General features: G+C 45.1%; 1 protein-coding gene and 1 non-coding gene across 6 annotated transcripts in view; both read left to right on the plus strand.

The window, feature by feature from the left end:
• Positions 1 to 21505, plus strand: part of LOC140393292 (metal transporter CNNM2-like) — a 288505-nt gene that overhangs the window by 50352 nt on the left and 216648 nt on the right. The window lies entirely within an intron of this gene.
• trnak-cuu (transfer RNA lysine (anticodon CUU)) lies at positions 21399 to 21471 on the plus strand. Its single transcript has one exon. It is a non-coding gene; the product is annotated as a tRNA-Lys (tRNA).

Genomic DNA, 21505 nt, shown 5'->3' on the forward strand with positions numbered 1-21505 from the left:
CTGACATTGCGTCAATTAATTAGTAAATTAAAATTAAAAATTTTTTTTAAAAAAAAATTGTTTTTAAAGTTACTGTTAACTATCTATTTCCTAGCACTAGATTTCTAATATAAATCTGAAAGCTAAATATAGTACTCTCCGATCTCTGGCTTAGATACCCCTCTAAATTATAGTTAAGTAATTATGTTTAATTAGTTACCAATGCTTAATTTTATTGTAGATTCCCAACCAGCCACTCGGGTCACAGCTTTTCTGTGATGGCACTTCAGCCCCCCCCCCCCCCCCCCCACACACACACACACACACACACACACACACACACACACACAATTTGAAAAAGGTATAAAAGTAAAAATGAGTAAAAATCACTTACTTACCTTCTCAGGGTCTTCAATGTTCTCAGGTTCTCTCCCTGACAGAGACTGCTCCTCCTCCCCCGAACGGCTCCCGAAACTAGGCCGCTTTTGTAAGGGCCACGAAGAATCCAGCACGAGTTTTAAGGATACAAAATAATAACGTTTATTTACTATAACAATATATACATAACAGTAGCAGTAACTTCCCTTGCTTCCTTCTCCTTCCTGCTGGTTCCTGAACTGGCCAGCTTATTTATACTAGGAGTTTCTCCGCCCCCCTCATTGGGGAAGTTCATACTCCCATAGGATTGTGGGATAGTCATTAGTCCCCAGCCAATCGTAAGTAGGCAGGTTATAACAGCCGCGATCTTTTTAAATCTCCGCTCCGACTCGCAGCTCCCGCGCTTTTTAAATCTCCTGGCTCTCTCTCCACTCGCGCTGTTTTCAATGTCCTCTCATATCAAAACTCCAAAACCTAGGACTTGACTCCTCCCTGCAACTGGATTCCCGACTTCCTGACCCACAGACTACAATCAACAAGGATAAACAACAATAACCCCTCCACGATAGTCCTCAATAACTGGGCCCTGCAAGGCTGCGTACTTAGCCTCCCTATACTCCCTATACACACACTTGTGGCAAAATGTGGCTCCATCTCCCATCTACATGTTTGCTAATGACACGACCAAAGTGGGTCGGATCTCGAACAACAATGAGTCAGAGTACAGGAGGGCGATAGAGAACCTAGTGGTGTGGTGTAACAACAATAATCTCTCGTCACCAAAATTAAGGAACTGTTCAGGAAATGAAATGAAATTGACTTTAGGAAGCGAAGTATCGTGCACACCCCATCTGCATCAATGGTGCCGAGGTGGAGATGATTGACAGCTTCAAATTCCTAGGTGTGCACATCACCAACAACCTGTCCTGGTCTACCCAAGTCGACGCTACGACCAAGAAAGCATAGCAGCACCGGTGCTTTCTCAAGAAACTAAGGAAATTCGGCATGTCCACATTGCCTGTTAACAATTTTTACAGATGCGCCATTATAAGCATCCTATCTGGCTGCATCACAGCCTGGTATGGCAATTGCTCGGTCCAAGACTAAGAAAACTACAGGGAGTCGTGAACACAGCCCAGTCCATCACGAGAACCTGCCTCCTATCCATTGACTCTGTCTACACTTCCCGCTGCCTTGAGAAAGCGGGCAACATAATCAAAGACCCCTTCCACCCAGGTTATTCTTTCTTCCAACCTCTTCCATCGGGCGGGAGATACAAAAGTCTGAGAACACGCACGAACAGATTCAAAAACAGCTGTTACCAGATTCCTGAACGACTCTCTTATGGACTGAACGTATCTCTCCATGCATCTTCTATACTTAGTGGTACTATACTCCGTTTGCTTCACCTGATGTTATGCACAGGTTTATCATAGATTATCATAGAATTTACAGTGCAGAAGCAGGCCATTCGGCCCATCGAGTCTGCACTGGCTCTTGGAAAGAGCACCCTACCCAAGGTCAACACCTCCACCCTATCCATAACCCAGTAACCCCACCCAACACTAAGGGCAATTTTGGACACTAAGGGCAATTTATCATGGCCAATCCACCTAACCTGCACATCTTTGGACTGTGGGAGGAAACCAGAGCACCCGGAGAAAACCCACGCACACACGGGGAGGATGTGCAGAGTCCGCACAGACAGTGACCCAAACCGGAATCGAACCTGGGACCCTGGAGCTGTGAAGCAATTGTGCTATCCACCATGCTACCGTGCTGCCCTATAATTGGGGGAAGAGGATAATTATGATGCGATTAGGCAAGAATTAGGGAGCATAAGATTGGAACAGAAACTGTCAGGGAAAGGCACAAATGAAAAGTGGAGCTTGTTCAAGGAACAAATACTGCGTGTCCTTGATAGGTATGTCCCTGTCAGGCAGGAAGGAAATGGCCGTGTGAGCGAACCCTGGTTCACAAAAGAGGTTGAATGCCTTGTCAAGAGGAAAAAGGAAGCGTATGTAAGGATGAGAAAACGAGGTTCAGTTGGGTCGCTTGAGGGTTACAAGGTAGCAAGGAATGAGCTTAAAAAAAGGGCTTAGGACAGCTAGGAGGGGGCATGAGAAGTCCTTGGCGGGTCGGATCAAGGAAAACCCTAAGGCTTCTTACTCTTATGTGAGAAATAAAAGAATGACCAGGGTGAGGTTAGGGCCGGTCAAGGACAGTAGTGGGAACTTGTGCATGGCGTCAGAAGAAATAGGAGAGGCGTTGAATGAATACTTTTCTTCAGTGTTCACCAAGGAGAGGGGCCATGTTTTTGAGGATGAGAGAGTGATACAGGCGGGTAGGCTGGAGGAGATAGATGTTCTGAGGAAGGATGTATTAGCAATTTTGGAAAACCTTGGGGCCGACAAGTCCCCTGGACCAGATGGGATATATCCAAGGATTCTTTGGGAGGCAAGGGATGAGATTGCAGAGCCTTTTGCTTTGATCTTTGGGTCCTCGCTGACCACGGGGATAGTGCCAGAGGACTGGAGAGTGGCGAATGTTGTTCCTATGTTCAAGAAAGGGAATAGGAATGACCCTGGTAATTATAGGCCGGTTAGTCTTACTTCGATGGTCAGTAAGTTAATGGAAAAGGTCCTGAAGGATCGGATTTATGACCATTTGGAAAGATGCAGCTTAATCTGGGATAGTCAACACGGATTTGTGAAGGGTAAGTCTTGCCTCACAAATTTGATTGAATTCTTTGAGGAGGTAACTAAGTGTGTAGATGAAGGTAGAGCAGTTGATGTCGTATATATGGATTTTAGTGAGGCGTTTGATAAGGTTCCCCATGGTCGGCTTATGAAGAAAGTAAGGAGGTGTGGGATAGAGTGAAATTTGGCCAATTGGATAAGTAACTGTCTATCACATAGAAGACAGAGGGTGGTGGTGGATGGAAAATTTTCAGACTGGAGACCAGTTACCAGCGGTGTACCACAGGGATTAGTGCTGGGTCCTCTGCTATTTGTGATTTTTATCAATGACTTGGAGGAGGGGGCTGCTGGTGGGTCAGTAAATTTGCTGATGACACCAAGATTGGTGGAGTAGTGGATTAGGTGGAGGGCTGTTGTCGGCTGCAAAGAGACATTGATAGGATGCAGAGCAGGGCCGGAAAATGGCAGATGGAGTTTAACCCTGATAAGTGCGAGGTGATTCATTTTGGTAGAAAAAATATGCGGATTACAGGGTCAACGGCAGGGTTCTGAGGAATGTGGAGGAACAGTGAGATCTTGGGGTTCATGTCCACAGATCTCTGAAGGTTGCCACTCAAGTGGATAGAGCCCTAAAGAAGGCCTATAGTATGTTAGCGTTTATTAACAGGGGGCTTGAGTTTAAGAGCCACGGGGGTATGCTGCAACTGTACATGACCCTGGTGAGACCACATTTGGAGTAGTGTGTGCAGTTCTGGTCACCTCACGATAGGAATGTGGAAGCATTGTAAAGGGTGCAAAGGAGATTTACCAGGATGCTGCCTGGTTTGCAGGATAGGTCTTATGAGGAAAGATTGAGGGAGCTAGGGCTTTTCTCTTTGGAGTGGAGGAGGATGAGAGGCGACTTAATAGAGGTTTATAAGATGATGAGGGGGATAGATAGAGTGGACGTTCAGAGACTATTTCCTCGGGTGGACGTAGCTGTTACAAGGGGGCATAACTATAAGGTTCAGGGTGGGCACTATAGGAGGAATGTCCAAGGTAGGTTCTTTACTCAAAGAGTGGTTAGGGTGTGGAATGGACTCCCTGCTGTGATAGTGGAGTTGGACACTTTAGGAACTTTCAAGCGGTTATTGGATAGGCACATGGAGCACACCAGAATGACAGGGAGTGAGATAGCTTGATCTTGGTTTCGGACAATGCTCGGCACAACATCGAGGGCCGAAGGCCCTGTTCTGTGCTGTACTGTTCTATGTTCTATGTCTGTCTGTGTCTATGTATTTGCATTGTGTATCTATTGTATGTCCTATGTTCATGTATGGAACGATCTGTCTGGACTGTATGCAGAACATTGCTTGTCACTGTATCCCGGTACACGTGACAATAAACGTAAATCCAATGAACTCTTCATCATGGACTCAAAATGTCCCTGTGACAGATATTAAGCTAACTGGCGTATAGTTTTCTGTTTTTTGTTTTCCACCTTTCTTCGATAAAAGTGTTAAATTTGCTAATTTCCAATCTTCTAGAATCGAAAAGTTTGGATGATAACTAATGAATTTATTATCTCCGCTGCCACTTTCAAGACCCTAGGGTGCAGCCTTTAGGTCTAATAATTTTCCCAATATCTTTTCCTTGGTTATAGTGATTGTTTGAAAGTTCCTTCCTTCCATTCTATCTCTAGATTTCAGTTATCTTTTGGAAGTTTTCTGAATATTGTGCAGTGAAGACCGACACTAAAACCTATTCAATGCATCTGGCATTTTATTGTTTTCCAGTAGTAATTCTCTCGACTCTCTCTCTAAAAGACCAACACTCACTTTAGGTATTCTTTTCTTTGATCAGCATGGTTGCGCAGTGTTTACACTGTTGCCTCACGGTGCCGAGGTCCCAGGTTCGATCCTGGCTCTGGGTCACTGTCCGTGTGGCGTTTGCACATTCTCCCTGTATTTGCGTGGGTTTCGCCCCCACAACCCAAAGATGTGCAGGGTAGGTGGATTGGCCACGGTAAATTGCCCCTTAATTAGAAAAATGAATTGGGTACTCAAATTTTTTTTTAAAAAAGTACTATTCTTTTTTAAATGCTTTCAGAAATTCTTATTATCTGTTTTTATATTTCTAACTAACTTTCTCTCATACTCGGGATACAGAACTGGCTAGGTCATAGAAGGCAGAGAGTAGCAATGGAAGGCTCATTTTCCAATTGGATGGCAGTGACTAGTGGTGTTCCGCAGGGATCAGTGCTGGGACCGTTGCTGTTTGTAGTATATATAAATGATTTGGAGGAAAATATAACTGGTCTGATTAGTAAGTTTGCAGACGACACAAAGGTTGGTGGAATTGCGGATAGCGATGAGGACTGTCAGAGGATACAGCAGGATGTAGCTTGTTTGGAGACTTGGGTGGAGAGATGGCAGATGGAGTTTAATCCGGACAAATGTGAGGTAATGCATTTTGGAAGGTCTAATGCAGGTAGGGAATGTACAGTGAATGGTAGAACCCTCAAGAGTATTGAAAGTCTCAGAGAGATCTAGGTGTACAGGTCACTGAAAGGGGCAACACAGGTGGAGAAGGTAGTCAAGAAGGCATACGACATGCTTGCCTTCATCAGCCGGGGCATTGAGTATAAGAATTGGCAAGTCATGTTGCAGCTGTATAGAACCTTAGTTAGGCCACACTTGCTCAATTCTGGTCGCCACACTATCAGAAGGATGTGGAGGCTTTAGAGAGGGTGCAGAAGAGATTTACCAGAATGTTGCCTGGTATGGAGGGCATTAGCTATGAGGAGCGGTTGAATAAACTCTGTTTGTTCTCACTGGAACGACGGAGGTTGAGGGGCGACCTGATAGAGGTCTACAAAATTATGAGGGGCATAGACAGAGTGGATAGTCAGAGGCTTTTCCCCAGGGTAGAGGGGTCAATTACTAGGGGGCATAGGTTTAAGGTGCGAGGGGGCAAGGTTTAGAGTAGATGTACGAGGCACGTTTTTTTTACACAGAGGGTAGTGGGTGCCTGGAACTCTCTACCGGAGGAGGTGGTGGAAGCAGGGATGATAGTGACTTTTAAGGGGCATCTTGACAAATACATGATTAGGATGGGAATAGAGGGATACGGACCCCGGAAGTGTAGAAGATTGTAGTTTAGTCGGGTAGCATGGTCGGCACGGGCTTGGAGGGCCGAAGGGCCTGTTCCTGTGCTGTACTTTTCTTTGTCTTTGTTCTTTGTTCTCTTATTTTTCTTTTTAATCATTCTTTGCTGCTTCTTAAAATGTGTCTAATCTTTTGACCTGCCGCTAAATGTTGCAGGATTGCTCAATGTTTCAATTTGATACAACTCTTAATTTCCTTATTTCGCCACGGATGATGCATCTTACTCAGTCTATCTCACTGGGATAAATCTTTGAGGATTATGAAATATTTCCATTGAAGTCTGTCAGAGTATCTCTATTATTTTACCTTGTAACCTAGTTTTCCAATTCACTTTGGGGAACTCTGTCTTCATGCCCTTATAATTACTTTTATTTAGGTTTAAAACACTAGTCTTTGATGCACACCTCTCACTTTCAGACGGAACATGAAATTCTATCATGTTATGATCATTATCACCTAGAGACTCCTTTGTGAGATTATTGATTAATCTGTATCATTGCACATTATTAGTTCCAAAATAGCCTATACCTGGTTGGCGCTAGAACCTACTGCCCTGAGAAATTGTCCTGTGTATACTCTATGAACTCATTTTCTAGGCTACCATTGCCAATTTGGTTTCCCCAGAGATTAAGGTTAGCCATGATTATTGCAGTACCGTTCTTTTTTAAATAAATTTAGAGTATCCAATTATTTTTTTCCAATTAAGGGACAATTTAGCGAGGCCTAGCCACCTACCCTGAGCATCTTTTTGGTTGTGGAGGTGATACCCACGCAGAAAAGGGGAGAATGTGCAAACTCGACACAGACAATGACCCGGGGCCGGGATAGAACCTGGGTCCTCGGCATCGTGAGGCAGCAATGCTAACCACTGTGCCACCCTGCTGTCCCCTTGCACTGTTCTTATGTGCTTTATTTATTTCCTCCTGTTGTGATGAATGTAGGAATTTCAGAAGTATTGTATTATATGTATTTGGTGCAGTAAGTAAGTAATATGTGATTGCTGCAGTCATGATTTTAAAAATCTTATTTTGTAAGACAGGTAGGCCTTTTGGAGCCAGAGGTGCAATTAAAATGTGGTGAAGGTTTGGGCTAATCAACTTTTATTTATATTAAGATGGTTCCCTGCGGAGTAGTTAATTAAAGACATTGTGTTCAGCTTAGTAAGATGATGTAGTTAATGGGGGGAGCCATGGGTTGAAGCAATCAGATGTTAAGGTTTTAAGAGTTAGTATTTGGCCAGAAGATGAGCAGAGAAGGTTTCTGAAGAATACAGCCAGAGATTCTAATGTCTTATTCTGACAGGGTGTCAGGTCTAAGATATTAGAGCAGAGTAATGATTTGGGTAATGAAACTATCATAGAATGATACCATGAAGTGGCTGGTTTAACACAGTGGGCTAAACAGCTGACTTGTAATGCAGAACAATGCCAGCAGCACAGATTCAATTCCCGTACCGGCCTCTCCGAACAGGCGCCGGAATGTGGCGACCAGGGGCTTTTCACAGTAACTTCATTGAAGCCTACTTGTGACAATAAGCGATTATGATTATTATTAAATGAAGAAGATTTTGCCTAGCTTGCTTATTTTCCTTCATCCAACAATATTCTATTATAAAACTTTGAATCATTCTTCCACAAAGCAAATTACTTTGGTTTATTTTACATGTATGTTGTGCAATTAATGTGTCTTGAATTTTGGGGAGGACTGTATGAAAAGTAACAATGTTTGTCTCACACACAGGATCGAAATTTAAGCCAGAACACGGGTAGGATAGCTGATGAGTACTATTGCCTTTTAAAGAAATTTTACTTTTAGAGAATACAATTCTCTGCCTGTGCCCCAGCGCAGTGGGATATTGAGCTGCCATGTTCAAGCAAGTGATTTTGTTTGCTCTGAATGCATTTCCCTGGCTCAGTGAGAGCACTGCCCTACTGTTCTAGCGGATAATGTTCAAATTCTATGTAGAAAATGAAATGATCTACCTTGTTGGGTACTTTATTAACATCTGCCTTGCCTTTCAGAGTAACTCTGTAGCTTTTCTATCACAAGAATATTCACATCGCCATAACATCTCCTGTCACATCGTCATAACATCTCCTGTCTCTGCTCCTGCCTACTTCCCACCTCCACAATATCATCTGTTGGCCCCTCCATTTTATTATTCAAATATCCTTCTTGTTGGCTTCACATGCTTCATCCTCCATATTGGGCACCAAGCCCTTCCCATTGTTATGAGCAATGTGTAATTTTAAGCTGAAACGCATTTGTGTGTTAAAGAAAGGTAAAAGAACTCCAGTTTTTCATTCGGGTTTTGTTTGTTAACTGAGGTGCCAGAAAATTTGAATGGACCACTGACTGAAAGATTAGGTTTTTTAGGTTGTTTTAAATATGTACATTTTTAATAATGTTTTATAACGCCTGAAGGGGTAAAAGTTTAGTGATTATGGAGATGAACTTTATTATTGCCAAGTGACAGTGGTCCAGGGGCACACACAGAAAAGACAGGAGATAGTTCAGTGATTAAGAGTGAAGACGGGGATTTTCAGCTGTCCAAGGAGAAAACATTACAAGGCTATTGGGACGTAATTGACTGAATAATCAGTTATAAAAACTCTGTAAAATGATCAGTTTAACAGAGGTGCTGCTGGAAGACCTGAGTTTAGTGTGCGGTTTTTGGATGTCTTGAGAGTGAAAAGCATAGAATGAGTCCTCAGGAATTCACCGGAAGAAAGCCGCTTGCAACTGTGCCAGTCCCAAGCGAGAAACTTGCTCTGTCAAGCTAGAGGTAACTCTTCACTCGTTTATGACTCTAAAGATATTGCTGGAATAAAGGAATAGTGTGAATTTGAAGCGTCTTATGGTTGTATTGAGATCTTTCCAACCTTTTTATCTGGTGTTCATAAATTATTCTGTTGAAAGTTCATTGGCAAACTCCTGTGAGATTGTTCAGTAACTTTTCTCCACCGTTTCTTAAAAGTTAGGATCTATCCAGCCAGGTTTCATTCTGTGATATACTTGTCCAGTATTAACATCAGCTGTGACCATAATATCATCCGAAACCTTTGGTTCCTTGACTTACATTTCCTTTTGGTGCCTTCTATTCAAAATTCTCAAACAAAAACAGCAAATGCAGCAAATACTCAGATTCATGACGAGAAAAAAGACCATCTTTTAAATTTAAAAAAATCAACAAAACCATAGGACGTTTTATTTTGATAAGGCCATATTTTTAAAGGATTTATATAGTTGGAAGAAGATGAATTTATGTGGGCACTACAAAATATTGCGAGAGATGAAACACAGGCAGTCCAATTCTTTGGTGTTCCCTTTTTATTAATGTGTTTGTGCCTGTGCATTTTAAACACATGCACACACACGCATGCTTGTCAGAATATCTCAACTGAATCACCATTTTGTAATTACGCTTGATATGTGCAACTAAATCATCTGAAAATTGCCCTAATCACATTAATAAGGAATTTTAATATATAAAAATATATTTTGGATATTTTTGAAATTTTAAAGCTCTGATGACTCTGGTCTCATTTCTAAAATCCTGGTATTCTACATTTGAAAATCACACATTTGCATCTAAATGTTGCAGAAGTGTCATTGCATACTCTTTTTAATAACGAAAGGGCTAATCAATGAAGTTTTAGCAGCATTAAGATGTAGATGTGTAATTTGAATACATATTGCAATACTCTTATTGGCAGAATCCTTTGAGTATCAAATATCTGACTCAGAAATAAAATTAAAATTGAAAGTATGTTAGACTTTTATCTGTTACTGAGAACCATGATAAACAGAAATTATTTTTGTGGTGTGGTAATTTTTTAGGTTCAGCTATTTTAGTATCAAAATCTCTCAATTTCTGGGCGGGAAGAATTTGAGTGATCTAGAGCAGCTGTATTCAACATTTTAGTTTACAATATTATTGAATGGTATTTTAGCTTGTTTTAAATAGTTTCAATTTGGAGCTTTACTGTAATATTTTATGATTAATTAGCAAGCCAGATCTGTGTATAAATTCATAATTCAGAATCAATATGGAAAATATATTCATCCTTTGATTAGTAATCTATTGAGCTTTCAAACAATATACAGCCAAACCAATACACTTGTAGAATATGAGAAGGTTTGTTCAGCACAATCATTTTGGTACCATATTTCACACACCATATCAGAAAATGCATGAGGGCATTTAGCACATTCTTCCATTCCTATATTTCTTTTTCTCCTTGCCACCACTCGCCACATAATTTATCAACTGGCTGTTTAGTAACCTTCCAGAGCTTTCATTATCTCGGCCTTATGACCATTTCAGGTATTTTTAATTGAGAATTACTTTCTTTCATCAGTCATGAGCTTGCCCTTTTACTGGTTTGTACTTCTATGTCTCCTTCTCCTGCAGCCATTATTTCTTACAATTTTCACTTTCTGTCCTTGCAGGTTATAAACCCATTGAGGAAAAGGAGTAGAAATTATTTTTTTAAAAGTTCTAAAATTAATTATCAGGTTTAATGTTATGAATTAATATGAAGGCGATTGTTAGCCATACTGCAGAGCTAGGAAGATTAAAATCCATTGGAGTGGATCAGCAATGGAAAGTCAGGTCAATTACTCAATATTGTGTGTTTGCAGGTTACTAGGTTATAATAACCATTGTGTTTCAATGCCAGCAGCACACCCAATGTTTTATGTAGTTTAACCCCATTCTTTCTGAATTTGCTGAAACACATAATTTCTATTCTGAGTGGCATAGTTGAAATTCCAGTACTGATTCAGTTCTTGTATTGACAATGCTACGTTGCCGGTACCATTTTATTCATGATATGAGTGGAGAATGTTCAATAATTTAAAAAAAAAAAAAAATTTTTTAGAGTACCCAATTAATTTTTTCCAATTAAGGGAAAAATTTAGCATGTGCCAATCCACCTATCCTGCACATCTTTGGGTTGTGGGGGTGAAACCTACGCAAACACGGGGAGAATGTGCAAACTCCACACAGACAGTGACCCAGAGCCAGGATTGAACCTGGGACCTTGGCGCTGTGAGGCAGTAGTGCTAGCCACCATGCCACCGTGCTGCCCAAGAATGTTCAATAATACTGGACGCTCAAACCATAGTGGAAGTGAGATTTCCGCATGAACACTTGTATAGAGGTGACATGTAACCGCTTCCAAACTAGAACATTCATGTAAGTCGTGTGATTAATTGGGTTTAAAAATTTGTCTTTGTATAAGGAATTCAGGACCAGATGACATGGGAAAATCTTTCAGTGGCATTTTTGTGATAGCGAATATAAAATTGAAATCCTCCACCACCAACGAACAGTGGCAGTGGTGTACCATCTACAAGATGCACTGCAGTAACTCACCAAGGCTCCTTAGACAGCACCTTCCAAACTCACGATCACTATCATAGATTACATAAATTACATAGAATTTACAGTGCAGAAGGAGGCCATTTGGCCCATTGAGTCTGCACCGGCTCTTGGAAAGAGCACCAAGTCCACACCTCCACCCTATCCCCATAACCCAGTAACCCCACCCAGCACTAAGGGCAATTTTGGACACTAAGGGCAATTTAGCATGGCCAATCCACCTAACCTGTACATCTTTGGACTGTGCGAGGAAACCGGAGCACCCAGAGGAAACCCACGCAGATACGGGGAGAACGTGCAAACTCCGCACAGACAGTGACCCAGCGGGGAATCGAACCTGGGACCCTGGAACTGTGAAGCAATTGTGCTAGCTACCGTGCTGCCCTCCATGCTACCGTGCTGCCCTATCATCTAGAAGGACAAGCAGCAGATACCTGGGAGCCCCACCACCTGGAGGTTCCCCTCTAAGTCACTCGCCATCCTGACTTATTTGCTTATTTTCACAGAATTTCAGTGTCATCGTTGGAATGTACTACAGTGTTAGCTATGGCTCAGCGGGTAACGCTCTCACCTGAGTTATAAGGTTCCGGATTCAAGTGCCACTCAAGGGCTTGAACACAACAATCGGGGCTGACGATCAGCACAGTACTAAAGGAGTGTCCTGCATTGTCAGATGAGTCATTAAACTAAGGCCCCATCTGTCTGCTTGGTGGATCTAAAGAATATCGCATGGCACTATTTTGAAGAGCAGGGGAGTTTAAAAAAAATTCATTTACAGAATGTGGGCGTTGCTGGTTAGGCCAGCTTTTATTGCCAATCCCTAGTTGCCCTTCAGAAGGTGCTGGTGAGTTTCCTTCTTGAACCGCTGGAGTCTTTGAAGTGTAGGTACACCCATTGTGCTGTTGGGGAGGGAGTTCCATGATGTTGCCCCAGCGACTGAAGGAACGGCGATATATTTCCAAGTCAGGGTGGTGAGTGACTTGGAACATAGAACATACAGTGCAGAAGGAGGCCATTCGGCCCATCGAGTCTGCACCGACCCACTTAAGCCCTCACTTCCTCCCTATCCCCGTTACCCAATAAGCTCTCCTAACCTTTTTTTCTGGACACTAAGGGCAATTTAGCATGGCCAATCCATCTAACCTGCACGTCTTTGGACTTTGGGACGAAACCGGAGCATCCGGAGGACACCCACGCAGACAAGGGGAGAACGTGCAGACTCCGCACAGTGTTCCAGCGGGGAATTGAACCTGGGACTCTGCCGCTGTGAAGCCACAATGCTAGCCACTTGTGTACCCAGGTGGTGAGGTTCCCAGGTATCTGTTGCTCGTCTTTCCAGATGATAGTGATCGTGGGTTTGGAAGGTGCTGTCTAAGGAACCTTGGTGACTTACTGGAGTGCAACTTGTAGATGGTACACCACTGCCACTGTTCGTTGGTGGTGGAGGATTTGAATGTTTATGGAAGGACGAGCAATCAAGCGGGCTACTTATCTTGGATGGTGTCGAGCTTCTTGAATGTCGGGAGCTGTACTCATCCAGGCAAGTGGAGAGTAATACATTACACTCCTGACTTGTGCCTTGCAGATGGTGCACAGGCTTTGGGGGGGGTCAGGAGGTGAGTTACTCGCCGTAGGATTCCGAGTCTTTGACCTGCCCTGGTAGCCACAGTATTAAAATGGCTAGTCCAGGTAAGTTTCTGATCAATGGTAACCCCCAGGATGTTGATTGTGGGGGATTCAGCGATGGTAGCGCCATTGAATGTCAAAGGGCGGTGGTTAGATCCTCTCTTGTATGAGATGGTCATTGCCTGGCACTTGTCTGGCCCAAATGTAACTTGCCACTTGTCAGCCCAACCCTGGATATTGTTATCCTCTGTACAATATTTAACCCTTCAATAATCATCACGAAAACAGATTATCTGGTGATTATTGCATTGTTGTTCTTTGGAGTTTGCCAAATTGGCTGCTGCTACAGTAACCACACTTGAAAAGTACTTAATTGGCCATAAAGTGCTTTAGGTTGCCTGGCTGTTCTGACCAGTGCTGATAAACATCGATATTTCTTTGTTCCTTGAGTTCAAAGCAGTGTGGACTAACTGTGAAGGGGAGTGATCAATGCATAAAAGAAACAGCAGATAATTGAAGTGTCAAAAAACGCTGGAGAAGGGCATTAAACTTGAATAAATATTTTGGTCATATAACACAGGTTTAGAAGTTCAGGATTAACATTTTATTGGCTGAATCAGGGGATCCGAGAATGATGCAGCACAGAAGAACGCCATTTGAATCATCATTGCTGCACCGGCTCAAGTTAAGAGCTATTCAATTAATATCATTCTGCCTTTCTTTCCCCATAGATGAGCAAAAAAAATCCCCTCTTTGAGTATTTACCCAGTTCCCTTTTGAGAGTTAATACTGCATTTACTTCCACTATACTTTCAGTTAGTCTAATCCTGGATATTGTAACCCAGTGTGTAAAAAATAAAAATTTCCTTGTTATTTTGCCAATTGAGTAAAAGATGTTGGCAATATGTAGCAGGTCTGGCAACATTGTTGGAGAGAAACGATAACTTATGTTCCCTTTCACCAGAATGTGTACTTTCATCAGAATTGAAAAATGTTGCAAATATTAACTGGATTTATTCAAATGCAGCTGAGGGGAGGAAAAATCAAAAGGGAAATTTTCTGATAGGACAAAAAGGCAAATTACAAGGGATCACGAGATTGTAATGGGACAAATAAAGAAATGAATGATAGGTCTAGAGGTGCTGTAAATGGGAATAGCAAAATTGTTACCAGCAGCTGCTCTGGGATGAAAAAAATAAGAGTAGTGGTTAAGATTTGAAATCATTGTGCCTAATCAAAAGCTGAGGTGCTGTTCCTTGAGTCTAGGTGAGTTTCTTTGGAATGGTGTTGGAAACTGAGGGCCAAAAGAGGTCAGAGTTGGAGTGGGGTGAAGAATTAAAAGGGCAGGTTCAGAAGCTTGGGGTCATTATGTGCTGACTGAAAGGAAGTTTTCCATAAAGTGGAACAGTGAATACAGTATCCCCAAATGAAAGTGCAAGTAAATCACTGTTTCACCTGAAACGAGTGTTTTGGAACCCTGGACAGTGGAAAGGGCAGGTATTTTATCCCCTGCACTTGCACGGGAAGGTGAAGGGGTGCTGGGATCTTGAAGAGAGGAATAGACACTCTGGAATGCTGGGATGGGTAGGGAAAGATATTTTTGGTAATATACTGAAGATGGTGAAGCATGATTAAAACTGGATGCTGGTAGGGGGGGGTTCACATGATATGAGCGCGGGAGCAGCTGTGTTTATGTGAGCTCTGGCTCCCCTTTTAAAAAAATATATATATATTTTATTCCAAACACAATCAATAACACAAACAATCAACAAGCAAGTATCAGGTTTCAACATGTTTGTCATTTTCCCATTTTTTCTCCCCTACAATACACCCCGCTTCGCAACAGACAACCTTCCCGCAAACACACCTGTTGGTGACAAACAGATCCTCAAATAGAGACAGAAAGAGCCTCCATCTTACGTAGAACCCCTCTTCCGACTCTCTGAGAGCGGATTTGATCTTTTCCAATTGTAGAAAGTCTGCTAAATCACCCAACTATGTTAATGTCTTCGGTGGCACGGCCGGCCTCCAACCCAATAAGATTCGCGTCTGGGCAACCAGAGAGGCGAAGGCCACAACATCTTCCAGCAACTCCGGCATGTCCGAAACACCGACATTCGCCACCAAAGAGTGCGGTCATCTTAATCTCCATAATTTCTGACAAGGACTCTAAAATCAATACCCCAAATCCCCCAACTTCGGGCATGCCCAAAACATATGAACATACTTCGGAGGCCCCTCCCGCATCTCATATAGGTCCTGTGCACCACTTTAAACTGTATGAGCCTCATCTGACACAGGATGATGTTTAAGTTACCTGGTGAATAATTTCACTCTAGCCCCCCTCCACTGGAGCCTTCTCCATTTCCGACAACCACACATAATTGTCTGCCATCCTCCCTTTCCCCCAGCTCATCCTCAGTTAGCAATTTATCCAATAGTGTAGTTGGCAGCTGAGAGAACGAGAGAAGCTCCTTGTGTACGAAATCCCGGACCTGCATGCACCTGAATTCATCCCCCCTCGGCAATTCCTCTAGCCTCGCGAACCATCCCTCTACGAACCAGTCTATTACCCGCTCTATTCCTTCCCTATGCCAGCTCTTCTACGTCATGTCTATCCTGGCTGGTATAAACCTATGATTCCCACATATTGGGGCCAATACCCACATACCCCTTGCACCAAAGTGTCACCACAGCTGGTACCATATCTTGAGGGATGACACCATAGCGGGACTGTTAATATACCAACCCGGGGACTTCCGGGTGCGGCGATGACCAGCTAAGTCGCACGTTTCGGCAGCTCCCGGTGGAACGGACTTTTGGGCTCTTAATAGGAGCCCAACGGCAATTTTAACGGCTAAAAACACTGTGCGGTAAACCAGAAGGGAATTCCCTCTGGACACAGATGGAAAAAGGAGAGGAAGGTGGCCAGATTGCGGAGGATCCTCTAGAGCAGCGGCAAGGAAAGCAAGCACAAAGCAAGATGGCGTCGGAAGGTGGCCGTCTAGTATGGGGCCCTGACCAACAAGAGTTCCTGCGGCGCTGTGTGGAAGAACTTAAAAAGGAGATGAAGAAGGAGCTGCTGGCCCCAATATTACAGGCGATTGAAGGGCTAAAGGAGGAACAAAAGACCCAGGAACAGGAGCTTCGGGTCGTGAAGGCAAAGGTCGCGGATAATGAAGACGAAATACAGGGCCTGGTGGTGAAGACAGAGATGCACGAGGCACAACATAAAAGGTGTGTGGAAAGGCTGGAGGTGTTGGAGAATAATGCGAGGAGGAAGAATTTAAGGATTCTTGGTCTTTCCGAAGGTGCGGAGGGGGCGGACGTCGGGGCATATGTGAGCACGATGCTTCACTCGTTAATGGGATCGGAGGCCCCGACGGGCCCATTGGAGGTGGAGGGAGCTTATCGAGTTTTGACGCGAAGACCGAGGGCTGGAGAAATACCTCGAGGCATAGTGGTGAGATTTCTCCGATATAATGACAGAGAGATGGTCCTCAGATGGGCGAAGAGAACTCGGAACAGTAGGTGGGAGAACGCGGTGATCCGCGTATATCAAGATTGGAGTGCGGAGGTGGCGAGAAGGAGGGCGAGTTTCAATCGGGCCAAGGCGGTGCTTCACAAAAGGAAGGTCAAATTTGGAATGCTGCAACCGGCAAGACTGTGGGTCACACACCAAGGGAAGCACCACTACTTTGAGACGGCAGAAGAGGCGTGGACATTTCTTGTGGAGGAGCAGCTGGAATAGGCGGGCCAGAAAAAGAACGTTTGGGACAAAGTGGTGGTGTGATTACGTGGGTTGAAGGGGGGGGGGAAAAAGGGGGAAGGGATGATTTCTCAAGTTGTTAATCTTGCGACCCTGTAACTTTTCTCTCTTCTCCATGTCGTGGGGGGGGGGGGGGGGGGGGGGGTGAGGATGATGAGGAATTGTGGGCGCCGGCCATTAGGGGTGGGGCCAAGTGGGAAACGCGGGCTTTGTTCCCGCGCTATGGTAATCATGGCGGGAACAGGGAAGCAAGAAGGAGGGGGCCTCGCACAGTGGGGGCCGAGGTCACGGGGGGAAGCCGAGGTCAGCCAGAGTTTGCTGACTTCTGGGAGCAACATGGGGTTGCAATTACGCTAGAAAAGGATCTAGCGGGGGGGGGGGGATTAACTGGGTTGCTGCTGCTGGGGAGAAGGGGAGCTGGTACGGGGTGGGGTGGTCGAGGCGGGAGGGCGCCGTCGGGGGGAGATACGGCTACGTGGGAACCGGGTGAGGAGCTGGATTAAAAAAGGGGATGGCTAGTCGACAAGGTGGGGTGGGTAAAGAGCCCCCCAACCCGGCTGATCACGTGGAACATGAGAGGGCTGAACGGGCCGATTAAAAGGGCACGGGTACTCGCCCACCTAAAGAAATTAAAGGCAGATGTGGTTATGTTGCAGGAGACGCATTTGAAACTGATAGACCAGGTCAGACTACGCAAAGGATGGGTGGGGCAGGTGTTTCATTCGGGGTTAGACGCAAAGAACAGGGGGGTGGCTATATTAGTGGGGAAACGGGTACTGTTTGAGGCAAAGACCATAGTGGCGGATAGCAGGGGTAGATACATGATGGTGAGTGGCAGATTGCAAGGGGAGGCGGTGGTTCTAGTGAACGTATATGCCCCGAACTGGGATGATGCCAATTTTATGCGGCGAATGTTGGGACGTATCCCGGACCTAGAGGTGGGAAAGTTGGTAATGGGGGGAGACTTTAATACGGTGCTGGACCCAGGGCTGGACAGATCGAGGTCCAGGATCGGGAGGAGGCCGGCTGCAGCTAGGGTGCTCAAGGACTTTATGGAGCAGATGGGAGGAGTAGACCCCTGGAGATTTAGCAGGCCTAGGAGTAAGGAGTTCTCGTTTTTCTCCTATGTCCATAAAGTATATTCACGGATAGACTTTTTTGTATTGGGAAGGGCGCTGATCCCGAAGGTGACAGGGACGGAGTACACGGCATTAGCTATCTCGGACCACGCTCCATATTGGGTGGACCTGGAGATAGGGGAGGAAAAAGAACAGCACCCGCCCTGGAGAATGGACATGGGACTATTGGCAGATGAAGGGATATGTTTAAGGGTGAGGGGGTGTATTGAAAGGTACTTGGAGCTTAACGACACTGGGGAGATTCAGGTGGGAGTGGTCTGGGAGGCGTTGAAGGCAGTGGTTAGAGGGGAGCTGATATCTATTAGGGCACATAAAGGAAAGCAGGAGGGTAGGGAAAGGGAGCGGTTGCTGAAAGAACTTTTGAGGGTGGACAGACAATATGCGGAGGCACCGGAGGAGGGACTGTACAGGGAAAGGCAAAGGCTACATGTAGAATTTGACTTGTTGACTACGGGTAATGCAGAGGCACAATGGAGGAAGGCACAAGGTGTACAGTATGAATATGGGGAGAAGGCAAGACGGTTGTTGGCCCACCAACTGAGGAAGAGGGGAGCAGCGAGGGAGATGGGGGGGGTGAGAGACGAGGAGGGAGAGATGGAGCGGGGAGCGGAGAGAGTAAATGGGGTGTTCAAGGTATTCTACGAAAGATTATATAAAGCTCAGCCCCCGGAAGGGAAGGAGAGAATGATGTGCTTTCTGGATCAGCTGGAATTCCCTAAGGTGGAGGAGCAGGAGAGGGCGGGACTGGGAGCACAGATTGAGATGGAGGAGGTAGTGAAAGGGATTGGGAGCATGCAGGCGGGGAAGGCCCCGGGACCAGACGGATTCCCGGTGGAATTTTATAGGAAGTATATGGACTTGCTAGCCCCGCTTCTGACGAGAACCTTTAATGAGGCTAGGGAAAGGGGGCAGTTGCCCCGACTATGTCAGAGGCAAAGATATCGCTCCTCCTAAAGAAGGAAAAATACCCGCTGCAATGCGGGTCCTAGGCCCATTTCTCTTTTAAATGTGGATGCTAAGATTCTGGCCAATGTAATGGCGACGAGGATAGAGGACTGTGTCCCGGGGGTGGTACATGAGGACCAGACTGGGTTTGTGAAGGGGAGACAGCTGAACACGAACATACGGAGGTTGCTAGGGGTAATGATGATGCCCCCGCCGGAGGGGGAAGCGGAGATAGTGGTGGCGATGGATGCCGAGAAAGCATTTGATAGAGTGGAGTGGGATTATCTGTGGGAGGTGCTGAGGAGATTTGGCTTCGGAGATGGATATATCGGATGGGTACAGCTGCTGTATAGGGCACCGATGGCGAGTGTGGTTACGAATGGACGGGGGTCTGATTATTTCCGGCTTTATGGAGGGACGAGGCAGGGATGTCCCCTGTCCCCGTTATTGTTTGCACTGGCGATTGAGCCCCTGGCCATGGCACTGAAGGGTTCCAGGAAGTGGAGGGGAGTGTTTAGGGGAGGAGAAGAACACCGGGTATCTCTGTATGCGGATGATTTGTTGTTGTATGTGGCGGACCCGGTGGAGGGGATGCCAGAGATAATGCGGATACTTGGGGAGTTTGGGGATTTTTCGGGGTATAAATTGAACATGGGGAAAAGTGAGTTGTTTGTGGTGCATCCGGGGGAGCAGAGCAGGGAAATAGAGAATTTACCGCTGAGGAAGGGTCCGGGTCGAGCCAAGCTGGGGGTTGGCTATATTCGGGGTTGCAGAAGAGCCGGGAGTGCAGGAGGCGAGAGAGGCTGATGTTTTGGCCTTTGCGTCCCTAGTAGCCCGGCGCAGGATATTGCTTATGTGGAAGGAAGCCAAACCCCCGGGCGTGGAGACCTGGATAAACGACATGGCAGGGTTTATAAAGTTAGAACGGATCAAGTTCGTATTAAGGGGTTCGGCTCAAGGGTTCACCAGGCGGTGGCAACCGTTCGTCAACTACCTCACAGAACGATAGAGGGAATGAAAAGAAAGAAAGACAACAGCAGCAACCCAGGGGGGGAGGATCCGGGTGGGCTCTTAGGGATGTCATTGTATATTTATAGACATTTGCTATAGGTAATGTATATTGGACTGTTGGATTGTATTTTTGGAGAGTAACTATTTTTGACAAGGCAGTTGCCATTTAGTTTTGTTTTTGTTTCTGTTTATATATTATTTATTTACTTGTTTAAAACTGGCCACTGTTATTTATATTGCTTTATTGTTGTTTAAAAGAAAAACCATGTACTGTTATGTTTCGCCAAAAAATCTTGAATAAAATATATTTAAAAAAATAAATAAATAATACCAACCCGGGGAGAACGAAATGGGGGCCGTTGCCAGGACCATTAAGCATGCTCCCCACACAGGAGGCCTCCTCCACCTGCACCCATTCCGACCCCCACCACCATCTCACCTTCGCCACATTAGCCACCCAATAGTAATACAGCTGTCCGCTCTGCAAAAAATTAATTTCCAACCATTGCTGCGTATTCCGCCCCCACAATCCCCAAGGTTTCCCCACCACAAAAAATCAATGCGGGAGTATACCTTTGAAATTTTTTTAAAGTAGAGTATCCAATTATTGTTTTCCAATTAAGGGACGATTTAGCGTGGCCAATTCACCTAGCCTGCACATATTTTGGGTTATGGGGGCAAAAACCACGAAGACACGGGGAGAATGTGTGCACACCACACGGACAGTGACCCGAGGCCGGGATCGACTCCGGGTCCTCAGTGCCGTGAGGCAGCAGTGTTAACCACTGCACCACTATGCCAATCAATGCGGGAGTATACCTAATGTACATGGGAGAAGAAGGAAAATGCTATCTCTCCCTGGTGCCTAAGCCCCCAACACCACCCCCCATCTGGTCCATAAAAACCTCATGCTCCTTTGCCATATCCGACCTGGCTATTGGGACTTGACGTATCCATCCTGGGGTCCAACACGCAATTAAAATTAGCTGATGTGAATCCAAGTCCAGGATAAATGCTAACATCTTGACAAAGTCTGCGTTGTCCCAGTTGGGTGTATAGATATTTACTAAAAGTACCAACATGCCCGCCAAGACCCCATTCACCATCACAAACCCCTTCTCCCGGGTCCCAGATCTCCCTGGCCACCACAAATACCACCACCCTTTTACTGAACAGGATCGCAACTCCCCTCGAATTGGAAACAAATTGGAGTGTAACGTTTTCCCCACACATCCCTTTCATGTCCATGCCTGATCCTTCACCCGCAGATGTGTCTTCTGAGGATTGACCACATCTGCCTTCAAACCTTTTAAGTATGCAAACCGGCTAGCTCAGTCGGTAGAGCATGAGACTCTTACTCTCAGGGTCGTGGGTTCGAGCCCCATGTTGGGCGAGTGTTTCCATGGTCTTACGGAACCCCTGGGACC

This window comes from Scyliorhinus torazame, chromosome 16, assembly GCF_047496885.1.
Source record: "Scyliorhinus torazame isolate Kashiwa2021f chromosome 16, sScyTor2.1, whole genome shotgun sequence".
In the NCBI taxonomy this organism is placed as follows: Eukaryota; Metazoa; Chordata; class Chondrichthyes; order Carcharhiniformes; family Scyliorhinidae; genus Scyliorhinus; species Scyliorhinus torazame.